This window comes from Salmo salar, chromosome ssa09 (assembly GCF_905237065.1).
Source record: "Salmo salar chromosome ssa09, Ssal_v3.1, whole genome shotgun sequence".
Taxonomy (NCBI): domain Eukaryota; kingdom Metazoa; phylum Chordata; class Actinopteri; order Salmoniformes; family Salmonidae; genus Salmo; species Salmo salar.
In genome coordinates, this window is record NC_059450.1 from 92955858 (window position 1) to 92974824 (window position 18967).

An 18967-nucleotide genomic window follows, 5' to 3' on the forward strand; every position below is an offset into this window, starting at 1 on the left:
GTAGACTAACATATAAACCAACTGCCCCCATCAGTAGACTAACATATTAACCAACTGCCCCCATCAGTAGACTAACATATTAACCAACTGCCCCCATCAGTAGACTAACATATAAACCAACTGCCCCCATTAGTAGACTAACATATTAACTAAATGCCCCATCAGTAGACTAACATATTAACCAACTGCCCCATCAGTAGATTAACATATTAACCAACTGCCCCCATCAGTAGACTAACATATAAACCAACTGCCCCCATCAGTAGACTAACATATTAACCAACTGCCCCATCAGTAGACTAACATATTAACCAACTGCCCCCATCAGTAGACTAACATATTAACCAACTGCCCCATCAGTAGACTAACATATTAACCAACTGCCCCCATCAGTAGACTAACATATTAACCAACTGCCCCCATCAGTAGACTAACATATTAACCAACTTCCCCCATCAGTAGACTAACATATTAACCAACTGCCCCCATCAGTAGACTAACATATTAACCAACTGCCCCCATCAGTAGACTAACATATTAACCAACTGCCCCATCAGTAGACTAACATATTAACCAACTGCCCCATCAGTAGACTAACATATTAACCAACTGCCCCATCAGTAGACTAACATATTAACCAACTGCCCCATCAGTAGACTAACATATTAACCAACTGCCCCCATCAGTAGACTAACATATTAACCAACTGCCCCCATCAGTAGACTAACATATTAACCAACTGCCGCCATCAATAGAAAAACATATTAACCAAATGCCGCATCAGTAGACTAACATATTAACCAACTGCCGCCATCAGTAGACTAACATATTAACCAACTGCCCCCATCAGTAGACTAACATATTAACCAACTGCCCCCATCAGTAGACTAACATATTAACCAACTGCCCCCATCAGTAGACTAACATATTAACCAACTGCCGCCATCAGTAGACTAACATATTAACCAACTGCCCCATCAGTAGACTAACATATTAACCAACTGCCCCCATCAGTAGACTAACATATAAACCAACTGCCCCCATCAGTAGACTAACATATTAACCAACTGCCCCATCAGTAGACTAACATATTAACCAACTGCCCCCATCAGTAGACTAACATATTAACCAACTGCCCCATCAGTAGACTAACATATTAAACAACTGCCCCCATCAGTAGACTAACATATTAACCAACTGCCCCATCAGTAGACTAACATATTAACCAACTGCCCCATCAGTAGACTAACATATTAACCAACTGCCCCATCAGTAGACTAACATATTAACCAACTGCCGCCATCAGTAGACTAACATATTAACCAACTGCCGCCATCAGTAGACTAACATATTAACCAACTGCCCCATCAGTAGACTAACATATTAACCAACTGCCCCATCAGTAGACTAACATATTAACCAACTGCCGCCATCAGTAGACTAAAATATTAACCAACTGTCCCATCAGTAGACTAACATATTAACCAACTGCCCCCATCAGTAGACTAACATATAAACCAACTGCCCCCATCAGTAGACTAACATATTAACCAACTGCCCCCATCAGTAGACTAACATATTAACCAACTGCCCCCATCAGTAGACTAACATATAAACCAACTGCCCCCATCAGTAGACTAACATATTAACCAAATGCCCCATCAGTAGACTAACATATTAACCAACTGCCCCATCAGTAGACTAACATATTAACCAACTGCCCCCATCAGTAGACTAACATATAAACCAACTGCCCCCATCAGTAGACTAACATATTAACCAACTGCCCCATCAGTAGACTAACATATTAACCAACTGCCCCCATCAGTAGACTAACATATTAACCAACTGCCCCCATCAGTAGACTAACATATTAACCAACTGCCCCCATCAGTAGACTAACATATTAACCAACTGCCCCCATCAGTAGACTAACATATTAACCAACTGCCCCATCAGTAGACTAACATATTAACCAACTGCCCCATCAGTAGACTAACATATTAACCAACTGCCCCATCAGTAGACTAACATATTAACCAACTGCCCCATCAGTAGACTAAACATATTAACCAACTGCCCCCATCAGTAGACTAACATATTAACCAACTGCCCCCATCAGTAGACTAACATATTAACCAACTGCCGCCATCAGTAGACAAACATATTAACCAAATGCCGCATCAGTAGACTAACATATTAACCAACTGCCCCCATCAGTAGACTAACATATTAACCAACTGCCCCCATCAGTAGACTAACATATTAACCAACTGCCCCCATCAGTAGACTAACATATTAACCAACTGCCCCCATCAGTAGACTAACATATTAACCAACTGCCGCCATCAGTAGACTAACATAATAACCAACTGCCCCATCAGTAGACTAACATATTAACCAACTGCCCCCATCAGTAGACTAACATATAAACCAACTGCCCCCATCAGTAGACTAACATATTAACCAACTGCCCCATCAGTAGACTAACATATTAACCAACTGCCCCCATCAGTAGACTAACATATTAACCAACTGCCCCATCAGTAGACTAACATATTAAACAACTGCCCCCATCAGTAGACTAACATATTAACCAACTGCCCCATCAGTAGATTAACATATTAACCAACTGCCCCATCAGTAGACTAACATATTAACCAACTGCCCCATCAGTAGACTAACATATAAACCAACTGCCCCCATCAGTAGACTAACATATTAACCAAATGCCCCATCAGTAGACTAACATATTAACCAACTGCCCCATCAGTAGACTAACATATTAACCAACTGCCCCCATCAGTAGACTAACATATAAACCAACTGCCCCCATCAGTAGACTAACATATTAACCAACTGCCCCATCAGTAGACTAACATATTAACCAACTGCCCCCATCAGTAGACTAACATATTAACCAACTCCCCCATCAGTAGACTAACATATTAACCAACTGCCCCCATCAGTAGACTAACATATTAACCAACTGCCCCCATCAGTAGACTAACATATTAACCAACTGCCCCCATCAGTAGACTAACATATTAACCAACTGCCCCCATCAGTAGACTAACATATTAACCAACTGCCCCCATCAGTAGACTAACATATTAACCAACTGCCCCATCAGTAGACTAACATATTAACCAACTGCCCCCATCAGTAGACTAACATATTAACCAACTGCCCCCATCAGTAGACTAACATATTAACCAACTGCCCCCATCAGTAGACGAACATATTAACCAACTGTCCCCATCAGTAGACTAACATATTAACCAACTGCCCCCATCAGTAGACGAACATATTAACCAACTGCCCCCATCAGTAGATTAATATATAAACCAACTGCCCCATCAGTAGACTAACATATTAACCAACTGCCCCATCAGTAGACTAACATATTAACCAACTGCCCCATCAGTAGACTAACATATTAACCAACTGCCCCCATCAGTAGACTAACATATTAACCAACTGCCCCCATCAGTAGACTAACATATTAACCAACTGCCGCCCATCAGTAGACAAAACATATTAACCAACTGCCCCCATCAGTAGACTAACATATTAACCAACTGACCCATCAGTAGACTAACATATTAACCAACTGCCCCCATCAGTAGACTAACATATTAACCAACTGCCCCATCAGTAGACTAACATATTAACCAACTGCCCCCATCAGTAGACTAACATATTAACCAACTGCCCCATCAGTAGACTAACATATTAACCAACTGCCCCATCAGTAGACTAACATATTAACCAACTGCCCCATCAGTAGACTAACATATTAACCAACTGCCCCATCAGTAGACTAACATATTAACCAACTGCCCCCATCAGTAGACTAACATATTAACCAACTGCCCCCATCAGTAGACTAACATATTAACCAACTGCCCCATCAGTAGACTAACATATTAACCAACTGCCCCCATCAGTAGACTAACATATTAACCAACTCCCCATCAGTAGACTAACATATTAACCAACTGCCCCATCAGTAGACTAACATATTAACCAACTGCCCCCATCAGTAGACTAACATATTAACAAACTGCCCCATCAGTAGACTAACATATTAACCAACTGCCCCCATCAGTAGACTAACATATTAACCAACTGCCCCCATCAGTAGACTAACATATTAACCAACTGCCCCCATCAGTAGACTAACATATTAACCAACTGCCCCATCAGTAGACTAACATATTAACCAACTGCCCCATCAGTAGACTAACATATTAACCAACTGCTGCCATCAGTAGACTAACATATTAACCAACTGCCGCCATCAGTAGACTAACATATTAACCAACTGCCCCCATCAGTAGACTAACATATTAACCAACTGCCCCCATCAGTAGACTAACATATAAACCAACTGCCCCCATCAGTAGACTAACATATTAACCAACTGCTCCATCAGTAGACTAACATATTAACCAACTGCCCCATCAATAGATTAACATATTAACCAACTGCCCCCATCAGTAGACTAACATATAAACCAACTTCCCCCATCAGTAGACTAACATATTAACCAACTGCCCCATCAGTAGACTAACATATTAACCAACTGCCCCATCAGTAGACTAACATATTAACCAACTGCCCGCATCAATAGACTAACATATTAACCAACTGCCCCCATCAGTAGACTAACATGTTAACCAACTGCCCCATCAGTAGACTAACATATTAACCAACTGCCGCCATCAGTAGACTAACATATTAACCAACTGCCGCCATCAGTAGACTAACATATTAACCAACTGCCCCCATCAGTAGACTAACATATTAACCAACTGCCCCATCAGTAGACTAACATATTAACCAACTGACGCCATCAGTAGACTAACATATTAACCAACTGCCCCCATCAGTAGACTAACATATTAACCAACTGCCGCCATCAGTAGACTAACATATTAACCAACTGCCCCATCAGTAGATTAACATATTAACCAACTGCCGCCATCAGTAGACTAACATATTAACCAACTGCCCCATCAGTAGACTAACATATTAACCAACTGCCCCATCAGTAGACTAACATATTAACCAACTGCCCCATCAGTCGACTAACATATTAACTAACTGCCCCCATCAGTAGACTAACATATTAACCAACTGCCGCCATCAATAGACTAACATATTAACCAACTCCCCCATCAGTAGATTAACATATTAACCAACTGCCCCCATCAGTAGACTAACATATAAACCAACTGCCCCCATCAGTAGACTAACATATTAACCAACTGCCCCATCAGTAGACTATCATATTAACCAACTGCCCCCATCAGTAGACTAACATATTAACCAACTGCCGCCATCAGTAGACTAACATATTAACCAACTGCCGCCATCAGTAGACTAACATATTAACCAACTGCCCCCATCAGTAGACTAACATATTAACCAACTGCCCCATCAGTAGACTAACATATTAACCAACTGACGCCATCAGTAGACTAACATATTAACCAACTGCCCCCATCAGTAGACTAACATATTAACCAACTGCCGCCATCAATAGACTAACATATTAACCAACTGCCCCATCAGTAGACTAACATATTAACCAACTGCCGCCATCAGTAGACTAACATATTAACCAACTGCCCCATCAGTAGACTAACATATTAACCAACTGCCCCATCAGTAGACTAACATATTAACCAACTGCCCCATCAGTCGACTAACATATTAACTAACTGCCCCCATCAGTAGACTAACATATTAACCAACTGCCGCCATCAGTAGACTAACATATTAACCAACTGCCCCCATCAGTAGATTAACATATTAACCAACTGCCCCCATCAGTAGACTAACATATAAACCAACTGCCCCCATCAGTAGACTAACATATTAACCAACTGCCCCATCAGTAGACTATCATATTAACCAACTGCCCCCATCAGTAGACTAACATATTAACCAACTGCCCCGCATCAGTAGACTAACATATTAACCAACTGCCCCATCAGTAGACTAACATATTAACCAACTGCCCCCATCAGTAGACTAACATATTAACCAACTGCCCCATCAGTAGACTAACATATTAACCAACTGCCCCCATCAGTAGACTAACATATTAACCAACTGCCCCCATCAGTAGACTAACATATTAACCAACTGCCCCATCAGTAGACTAAGATATTAACCAACTGCCCCCATCAGTAGACTAACATATTAACCAACTGCCCCATCAGTAGACTAACATATTAACCAACTGCCCCATCAGTAGACTAGTATATTAACAAACTGCCCCCATCAGTAGACTAACATATGAACCAACTGCCCCATCAGTAGACTAACATATTAACCAACTGCCCCCATCAATAGACTAACATATTAACCAACTGCACCCATCAGTAGACTAACATATTCACCAACTGCCCCATCAGTAGACTAACATATTAACCAACTGCCCCATCAGTAGACTAACATATTAACCAACTGCCCCCATCAGTAGACTAACATATTAACCAACTGCCCCATCAGTAGACTAACATATTAACCAACTGCCCCCATCAGTAGACTAACATATTAACCAACTGCCCCCATCAGTAGACTAACATATAAACCAACTGCCCCCATCAGTAGAGTAACATATTAACCAACTGCCCCCATCAGTAGATTAACATATTAACCAACTGCCCCCATCAGTAGACTAACATATTAACCAACTTCCCCCATCAGTAGACTAACATATTAACCAACTGCCCCATCAGTAGACTAACATATTTACAAACTGCCCCATCAGTAGACTAACATATTAACCAACTGCCCCCATCAGTAGACTAACATATTAACCAACTGCCCCCATCAGTAGACTAACATATTAACCAACTGCCCCCATCAGTAGACTAACATATTAACCAACTGCCCCATCAGTAGACTAACATATTAACCAACTGCCCCATCAGTAGACTAACATATTAACCAACTGCCGCCATCAGTAGACTAACATATTAACCAACTGCCACCATCAGTAGACTAACATATTAACCAACTGCCCCATCAGTAGACTAACATATTAACCAACTGCCCCATCAGTAGACTAACATATTAACCAACTGCCGCCATCAGTAGACTAACATATTAACCAACTGCCCCCATCAGTAGACTAACATATTAACCAACTGCCGCCATCAGTAGACTAACATATTAACCAACTGCCCCATCAGTAGATTAACATATTAACCAACTGCCCCCATCAGTAGACTAACATATAAACCAACTGCCCCCATCAGTAGACTAACATATTAACCAACTGCCCCCATCAGTAGACTAACATATTAACCAACTGCCCCCATCAGTAGACTAACATATAAACCAACTGCCCCCATCAGTAGACTAACATATTAACCAACTGCCCCATCAGTAGACTAACATATTAACCAACTGCCGCCATCAGTAGACTAACATATTAACCAACTGCCCCCATCAGTAGACTAACATATTAACCAACTGCCGCCATCAATAGACTAACATATTAACCAACTGCCCCATCAGTAGATTAACATATTAACCAACTGCCCCCATCAGTAGACTAACATATAAACCAACTGCCCCCATCAGTAGACTAACATATTAACCAACTGCCCCCATCAGTAGACTAACATATTAACCAACTGCCCCCATCAGTAGACTAACATATAAACCAACTGCCCCCATCAGTAGACTAACATATTAACCAAATACCCCATCAGTAGACTAACATATTAACCAACTGCCGCCATCAGTAGACTAACATATTAACCAACTGCCCCATCAGTAGACTAACATATTAACCAACTGCCCCATCAGTCGACTAACATATTAACTAACTGCCCCCATCAGTAGACTAACATATTAACCAACTGCCGCCATCAATAGACTAACATATTAACCAACTCCCCCATCAGTAGATTAACATATTAACCAACTGCCCCCATCAGTAGACTAACATATAAACCAACTGCCCCCATCAGTAGACTAACATATTAACCAACTGCCCCATCAGTAGACTAACATATTAACCAACTGCCCGCATCAGTAGACTAACATATTAACCAACTGCCCCATTAGTAGACTAACATATTAACCAACTGCCCCCATCAGTAGACTAACATATTAACCAACTGCCCCATCAGTAGACTAACATATTAACCAACTGCCCCATCAGTAGACTAACATATTAACCAACTGCCCCCATCAGTAGACTAACATATTAACCAACTGCCCCATCAGTAGACTAAGATATTAACCAACTGCCCCCATCAGTAGACTAACATATGAACCAACTGCCCCATCAGTAGACTAACATATTAACCAACTGCCCCCATCAGTAGACTAACATATTAACCAACTGCCCCCATCAGTAGACTAACATATTAACCAACTGCCCCATCAGTAGACTAACATATTAACCAACTGCCCCATCAGTAGACTAACATATTAACCAACTGCCCCCATCAGTAGACTAACATATTAACCAACTGCCCCCATCAGTAGACTAACATATAAACCAACTGCCCCCATCAGTAGAGTAACATATTAACCAACTGCCCCCATCAGTAGACTAACATATTAACCAACTGCCCCCATCAGTAGACTAACATATTAACCAACTTCCCCCATCAGTAGACTAACATATTAAACACTGCCCCATCAGTAGACTAACATATTTACAAACTGCCCCATCAGTAGACTAACATATTAACCAACTGCCCCCATCAGTAGACTAACATATTAACCAACTGCCCCCATCAGTAGACTAACATATTAACCAACTGCCCCCATCAGTAGACTAACATATTAACCAACTGCCCCATCAGTAGACTAACATATTAACCAACTGTCCCATCAGTAGACTAACATATTAACCAACTGCTGCCATCAGTAGACTAACATATTAACCAACTGCCACCATCAGTAGACTAACATATTAACCAACTGCCCCATCAGTAGACTAACATATTAACCAACTGCCCCATCAGTAGACTAACATATTAACCAACTGCCGCCATCAGTAGACTAACATATTAACCAACTGCCCCCATCAGTAGACTAACATATTAACCAACTGCCGCCATCAATAGACTAACATATTAACCAACTGTCCCATCAGTAGATTAACATATTAACCAACTGCCCCCATCAGTAGACTAACATATAAACCAACTGCCCCCATCAGTAGACTAACATATTAACCAACTGCCCCCATCAGTAGACTAACATATTAACCAACTGCCCCCATCAGTAGACTAACATATAAACCAACTGCCCCCCTCAGTAGACTAACATATTAACCACATGCCCCATCAGTAGACTAACATATTAACCAACTGCCGCCATCAGTAGACTAACATATTAACCAACTGCCCCATCAGTAGACTAACATATTAACCAACTGCCCCATCAGTCGACTAACATATTAACTAACTGCCCCCATCAGTAGACTAACATATTAACCAACTGCCGCCATCAATAGACTAACATATTAACCAACTCCCCCATCAGTAGATTAACATATTAACCAACTGCCCCCATCAGTAGACTAACATATAAACCAACTGCCCCCATCAGTAGACTAACATATTAACCAACTGCCCCATCAGTAGACTAACATATTAACCAACTGCCCCATCAGTAGACTAACATATTAACCAACTGCCCCATCAGTAGACTAACATATTAACCAACTGCCCCCATCAGTAGACTAACATATTAACCAACTGCCCCATCAGTAGACTAACATATTAACCAACTGCCCCATCAGTAGACTAGCATATTAACAAACTGCCCCATCAGTAGACTAAGATATTAACCAACTGCACCCATCAGTAGACTAACATATTAACCAACTGCCCCATCAGTAGACTAACATATTAACCAACTGCCCCATCAGTAGACTAACATATTAACCAACTGCCCCCATCAGTAGACTAACATATTAACCAACTGCCCCCATCAGTAGACTAACATATAAACCAACTGCCCCCATCAGTAGAGTAACATATTAACCAACTGCCCCCATCAGTAGATTAACATATTAACCAACTGCCCCCATCAGTAGACTAACATATTAACCAACTTCCCCCATCAGTAGACTAACATATTAAACACTGCCCCATCAGTAGACTAACATATTTACAAACTGCCCCATCAGTAGACTAACATATTAACCAACTGCCCCCATCAGTAGACTAACATATTAACCAACTGCCCCCATCAGTAGACTAACATATTAACCAACTGCCCCCATCAGTAGACTAACATATTAACCAACTGCCCCATCAGTAGACTAACATATTAACCAACTGCCCCATCAGTAGACTAACATATTAACCAACTGCTGCCATCAGTAGACTAACATATTAACCAACTGCCGCCATCAGTAGACTAACATATTAACCAACTGCCCCATCAGTAGACTAACATATTAACCAACTGCCCCATCAGTAGACTAACATATTAACCAACTGCCGCCATCAGTAGACTAACATATTAACCAACTGCCCCCATCAGTAGACTAACATATTAACCAACTGCCGCCATCAATAGACTAACATATTAACCAACTGTCCAATCAGTAGATTAACATATTAACCAACTGCCCCCATCAGTAGACTAACATATAAACCAACTGCCCCCATCAGTAGACTAACATATTAACCAACTGCCCCCATCAGTAGACTAACATATTAACCAACTGCCCCCATCAGTAGACTAACATATAAACCAACTGCCCCCCTCAGTAGACTAACATATTAACCAACTGCCCCATCAGTAGACTAACATATTAACCAACTGCCGCCATCAGTAGACTAACATATTAACCAACTGCCCCATCAGTAGACTAACATATTAACCAACTGCCCCATCAGTCGACTAACATATTAACTAACTGCCCCCATCAGTAGACTAACATATTAACCAACTGCCGCCATCAATAGACTAACATATTAACCAACTCCCCCATCAGTAGATTAACATATTAACCAACTGCCCCCATCAGTAGACTAACATATAAACCAACTGCCCCCATCAGTAGACTAACATATTAACCAACTGCCCCATCAGTAGACTAACATATTAACCAACTGCCCCCATCAGTAGACTAACATATTAACCAACTGCCCCATCAGTAGACTAACATATTAACCAACTGCCCCCATCAGTAGACTAACATATTAACCAACTGCCCCATCAGTAGACTAACATATTAACCAACTGCCCCATCAGTAGACTAACATATTAACCAACTGCCCCCATCAGTAGACTAACATATTAACCAACTGCCCCATCAGTAGACTAAGATATTAACCAACTGCCCCCATCAGTAGACTAACATATTAACCAACTGCCCCATCAGTAGACTAACATATTAACCAACTGCCCCATCAGTAGACTAGCATATTAACAAACTGCCCCCATCAGTAGACTAACATATTAACCAACTGCCCCATCAGTAGACTAACATATTAACCAACTGCCCCCATCAATAGACTAACATATTAACCAACTGCCCCCATCAGTAGACTAACATATTCACCAACTGCCCCATCAGTAGACTAACATATTAACCAACTGCCCCATCAGTAGACTAACATATTAACCAACTGCCCCCATCAGTAGACTAACATATTAACCAACTGCCCCATCAGTAGACTAACATATTAACCAACTGCCCCCATCAGTAGACTAACATATTAACCAACTGCCCCCATCAGTAGACTAACATATTAACCAACTGCCCCATCAGTAGACTAACATATTAACCAACTGCCCCCATCAGTAGACTAACATATTAACCAACTCCCCCATCAGTAGACTAACATATTAACCAACTGCCCCATCAGTAGACTAACATATTAACCAACTGCCCCATCAGTAGACTAACATATTAACCAACTGCCCCATCAGTAGACTAACATATTAACCAACTGCCCCATCAGTAGACTAACATATTAACCAACTGCCCCCATCAGTAGACTAACATATTAACCAACTGCCCCCATCAGTAGACTAACATATTAACCAACTGCCCCATCAGTAGACTAACATATTAACCAACTGCCCCCATCAGTAGACTAACATATTAACCAACTTCCCCATCAGTAGACTAACATATTAACCAACTGCCCCATCAGTAGACTAACATATTAACCAACTGCCCCCATCAGTAGACTAACATATTTACAAACTGCCCCATCAGTAGACTAACATATTAACCAACTGCCCCCATCAGTAGACGAACATATTAACCAACTTTCCCCATCAGTAGACTAACATATTAACCAACTGCCCCCATCAGTAGATTAATATATTAACCAACTGCCCCCATCAGTAGATTAATATATAAACCAACTGCCCCATCAGTAGACTAACATATTAACCAACTGCCCCATCAGTAGACTAACATATTAACCAACTGCCCCATCAGTAGACTAACATATTAACCAACTGCCCCCATCAGTAGATTAACATATTAACTAACTGCCCCCATCAGTAGACTAACATATTAACCAACTGCCGCTATCAATAGAAAAACATATTAACCAAATGCCGCATCAGTAGACTAACATATTAACCAACTGCCGCCATCAGTAGACTAACATATTAACCAACTGCCCCCATCAGTAGACTAACATATTAACCAACTGCCCCATCAGTAGACTAACATATTAACCAACTGCCCCCATCAGTAGACTAACATATTAACCAACTGCCGCCATCAATAGACTAACATATTAACCAACTGCCCCATCAGTAGATTAACATATTAACCAACTGCCCCCATCAGTAGACTAACATATAAACCAACTGCCCCCATCAGTAGAATAACATATTAACCAACTGCCCCATCAGTAGACTAACATATTAACCAACTGCCCCCATCAGTAGACTAACATATTAACCAACTGCCCCATCAGTAGACTAACATATTAAACAACTGCCCCCATCAGTAGACTAACATATTAACCAACTGCCCCATCAGTAGATTAACATATTAACCAACTGCCCCATCAGTAGACTAACATATTAACCAACTGCCCCATCAGTAGACTAACATATTAACCAACTGCCGCCATCAGTAGACTAACATATTAACCAACTGCCGCCATCAGTAGACTAACATATTAACCAACTGCCCCATCAGTAGACTAACATATTAACCAACTGCCCATCAGTAGACTAACATATTAACCAACTGCCGCCATCAGTAGACTAACATATTAACCAACTGCCCCCATCAGTAGACTAACATATTAACCAACTGCCGCCATCAATAGACTAAAATATTAACCAACTGTCCCATCAGTAGATTAACATATTAACCAACTGCCCCCATCAGTAGACTAACATATAAACCAACTGCCCCCATCAGTAGACTAACATATTAACCAACTGCCCCCATCAGTAGACTAACATATTAACCAACTGCCCCCATCAGTAGACTAACATATAAACCAACTGCCCCCATTAGTAGACTAACATATTAACTAAATGCCCCATCAGTAGACTAACATATTAACCAACTGCCCCATCAGTAGATTAACATATTAACCAACTGCCCCCATCAGTAGACTAACATATAAACCAACTGCCCCCATCAGTAGACTAACATATTAACCAACTGCCCCATCAGTAGACTAACATATTAACCAACTGCCCCCATCAGTAGACTAACATATTAACCAACTGCCCCATCAGTAGACTAACATATTAACCAACTGCCCCCATCAGTAGACTAACATATTAACCAACTGCCCCCATCAGTAGACTAACATATTAACCAACTTCCCCCATCAGTAGACTAACATATTAACCAACTGCCCCCATCAGTAGACTAACATATTAACCAACTGCCCCCATCAGTAGATTAACATATTAGCCAACTGCCCCATCAATAGACTAACATATTAACCAACTGCCCCATCAGTAGACTAACATATTAACCAACTGCCCCCATCAGTAGACTAACATATTAACCTACTGCCCCCATCAGTAGACGAACATATTAACCAACTGTCCCCATCAGTAGACTAACATATTAACCAACTGCCCCCATCAGTAGATTAATATATTAACCAACTGCCCCCATCAGTAGATTAATATATAAACCAACTGCCCCATCAGTAGACTAACATATTAACCAACTGCCCCATCAGTAGACTAACATATTAACCAACTGCCCCATCAGTAGACTAACATATTAACCAACTGCCCCCATCAGTAGATTAACATATTAACTAACTGCCCCCATCAGTAGACTAACATATTAACCAACTGCCGCCATCAATAGAAAAACATATTAACCAACTGCCCCATCAGTAGACTAACATATTAACCAACTGACCCATCAGTAGACTAACATATTAACCAACTCCCCCATCAGTAGACTAACATATTAACCAACTGCCCCATCAGTAGACTAACATATTAACCAACTACCCCCATCAGTAGACTAACATATTAACCAACTGCCCCATCAGTACACTAACATATTAACCAACTGCCCCATCAGTAGACTAACATATTAACCAACTGCCCCATCAGTAGACTAACATATTAACCAACTGCCCCATCAGTAGACTAACATATTAACCAACTGCCCCCATCAGTAGACTAACATATTAACCAACTGCCCCCATCAGTAGACTAACATATTAACCAACTGCCCCCATCAGTAGACTAACATATTAACCAACTGCCCCCATCAGTAGACTAACATATTAACCAACTGCCCCATCAGTAGACTAACATATTAACCAACTGCCCCATCAGTAGACTAACATATTAACCAACTGCCCCCATCAGTAGACTAACATATTAACAAACTGCCCCATCAGTAGACTAACATATTAACCAACTGCCCCCATCAGTAGACTAACATATTAACCAACTGCCCCCATCAGTAGACTAACATATTAACCAACTGCCCCCATCAGTAGACTAACATATTAACCAACTGCCCCATCAGTAGACTAACATATTAACCAACTGCCCCATCAGTAGACTAACATATTAACCAACTGCTGCCATCAGTAGACTAACATATTAACCAACTGCCGCCATCAGTAGACTAACATATTAACCAACTGCCCCATCAGTAGACTAACATATTAACCAACTGCCCCATCAGTAGACTAACATATTAACCAACTGCCGCCATCAGTAGACTAACATATTAACCAACTGCCCCCATCAGTAGACTAACATATTAACCAACTGCCGCCATCAGTAGACTAACATATTAACCAACTGTCCAATCAGTAGATTAACATATTAACCAAATGCCCCCATCAGTAGACTAACATATAAACCAACTGCCCCCATCAGTAGACTAACATATTAACCAACTGCCCCCATCAGTAGACTAACATATTAACCAACTGCCCCCATCAGTAGACTAACATATAAACCAACTGCCCCCATCAGTAGACTAACATATTAACCAAATGCCCCATCAGTAGACTAACATATTAACCAACTGCCCCATCAGTAGATTAACATATTAACCAACTGCCCCCATCAGTAGACTAACATATAAACCAACTTCCCCCATCAGTAGACTAACATATTAACCAACTGCCGCCATCAGTAGACTAACATATTAACCAACTGCCCCCATCAGTAGACTAACATATTAACCAACTGCCGCCATCAATAGACTAAAATATTAACCAACTGTCCCATCAGTAGATTAACATATTAACCAACTGCCCCCATCAGTAGACTAACATATAAACCAACTGCCCCCATCAGTAGACTAACATATTAACCAACTGCCCCCATCAGTAGACTAACATATTAACCAACTGCCCCCATCAGTAGACTAACATATAAACCAACTGCCCCCATTAGTAGACTAACATATTAACCAAATGCCCCATCAGTAGACTAACATATTAACCAACTGCCCCATCAGTAGACTAACATATTAACCAACTGCCCCCATCAGTAGACTAACATATAAACCAACTGCCCCCATCAGTAGACTAACATATTAACCAACTGCCCCATCAGTAGACTAACATATTAACCAACTGCCCCCATCAGTAGACTAACATATTAACCAACTGCCCCATCAGTAGACTAACATATTAACCAACTGCCCCCATCAGTAGACTAACATATTAACCAACTGCCCCCATCAGTAGACTAACATATTAACCAACTTCCCCCATCAGTAGACTAACATATTAACCAACTGCCCCCATCAGTAGACTAACATATTAACCAACTGCCCCCATCAGTAGATTAACATATTAGCCAACTGCCCCATCAATAGACTAACATATTAACCAACTGCCCCATCAGTAGACTAACATATTAACCAACTGCCCCCATCAGTAGACTAACATATTAACCAACTGCCCCCATCAGTAGACGAACATATTAACCAACTGTCCCCATCAGTAGACTAACATATTAACCAACTGCCCCCATCAGTAGACTAACATATTAACCAACTGCCCCCATCAGTAGACTAACATATAAACCAACTGCCCCATCAGTAGACTAACATATTAACCAACTGCCCCATCAGTAGACTAACATATTAACCAACTGCCCCATCAGTAGACTAACATATTAACCAACTGCCCCCATCAGTAGACTAACATATTAACCAACTGCCCCCATCAGTAGACTAACATATTAACCAACTGCCGCCATCAGTAGAAAAACATATTAACCAACTGCCCCATCAGTAGACTAACATATTAACCAACTGACCCATCAGTAGACTAACATATTAACCAACTCCCCCATCAGTAGACTAACATATTAACCAACTGCCCCATCAGTAGACTAACATATTAACCAACTACCCCCATCAGTAGACTAACATATTAACCAACTGCCCCATCAGTACACTAACATATTAACCAACTGCCCCATCAGTAGACTAACATATTAACCAACTGCCCCATCAGTAGACTAACATATTAACCAACTGCCCCATCAGTAGACTAACATATTAACCAACTGCCCCCATCAGTAGACTAACATATTAACCAACTGCCCCCATCAGTAGACTAACATATTAACCAACTGCCCCATCAGTAGACTAACATATTAACCAACTGCCCCCATCAGTAGACTAACATATTAACCAACTTCCCCATCAGTAGACTAACATATTAACCAACTGCCCCATCAGTAGACTAACATATTAACCAACTGCCCCCATCAGTAGACTAACATATTTACAAACTGCCCCATCAGTAGACTAACATATTAACCAACTGCCCCCATCAGTAGACTAACATATTAACCAACTGCCCCCATCAGTAGACTAACATATTAACCAACTGCCCCCATCAGTAGACTAACATATTAACCAACTGCCCCATCAGTAGACTAACATATTAACCAACTGCCCCATCAGTAGACTAACATATTAACCAACTGCTGCCATCAGTAGACTAACATATTAACCAACTGCCGCCATCAGTAGACTAACATATTAACCAACTGCCCCATCAGTAGACTAACATATTAACCAACTGCCCCATCAGTAGACTAACATATTAACCAACTGCCGCCATCAGTAGACTAACATATTAACCAACTGCCCCCATCAGTAGACTAACATATTAACCAACTGCCGCCATCAATAGACTAACATATTAACCAACTGTCCAATCAGTAGATTAACATATTAACCAAATGCCCCCATCAGTAGACTAACATATAAACCAACTGCCCCCATCAGTAGACTAACATATTAACCAACTGCCCCCATCAGTAGACTAACATATTAACCAACTGCCCCCATCAGTAGACTAACATATAAACCAACTGCCCCCATCAGTAGACTAACATATTAACCAAATGCCCCATCAGTAGACTAACATATTAACCAACTGCCCCATCAGTAGATTAACATATTAACCAACTGCCCCCATCAGTAGACTAACATATAAACCAACTTCCCCCATCAGTAGACTAACATATTAACCAACTGCCCCATCAGTAGACTAACATATTAACCAACTGCCCCCATCAGTAGACTAACATATTAACCAACTGCCCGCATCAATAGACTAACATATTAACCAACTGCCCCCATCAGTAGACTAACATGTTAACCAACTGCCCCATCAGTAGACTAACATATTAACCAACTGCAGCCATCAGTAGACTAACATATTAACCAACTGCCGCCATCAGTAGACTAACATATTAACCAACTGCCCCCATCAGTAGACTAACATATTAACCAACTGCCCCATCAGTAGACTAACATATTAACCAACTGACGCCATCAGTAGACTAACATATTAACCAACTGCCCCCATCAGTAGACTAACATATTAACCAACTGCCGCCATCAATAGACTAACATATTAACCAACTGCCCCATCAGTAGATTAACATATTAACCAACTGCCGCCATCAGTAGACTAACATATTAACCAACTGCCCCATCAGTAGACTAACATATTAACCAACTGCCCCATCAGTCGACTAACATATTAACTTACTGCCCCCATCAGTAGACTAACATATTAACCAACTGCCGCCATCAATAGACTAACATATTAACCAACTCCCCCATCAGTAGATTAACATATTAACCAACTGCCCCCATCAGTAGACTAACATATAAACCAACTGCCCCCATCAGTAGACTAACATATTAACCAACTGCCCCATCAGTAGACTAACATATTAACCAACTGCCCCCATCAGTAGACTAACATATTAACCAACTGCCCGCATCAGTAGACTGACATATTAACCAACTGCCCCATCAGTAGACTAACATATTAACCAACTGCCCCCATCAGTAGACTAACATATTAACCAACTGCCCCATCAGTAGACTAACATATTAACCAACTGCCCCATCAGTAGACTAACATATTAACCAACTGCCCCCATCAGTAGACTAACATATTAACCAACTGCCCCATCAGTAGACTAAGATATTAACCAACTGCCC

The 18967-nt window shown here is 41.0% G+C and overlaps 1 protein-coding gene across 3 annotated transcripts in view; it reads right to left on the reverse strand.

Annotated features, from left to right (window-relative positions):
* LOC106612254 (glycine receptor, alpha 1) overlaps positions 1-18967 on the reverse strand; it is a 146934-nt gene that overhangs the window by 104825 nt on the left and 23142 nt on the right. The gene's annotated exons all lie outside the window — the stretch shown is intronic.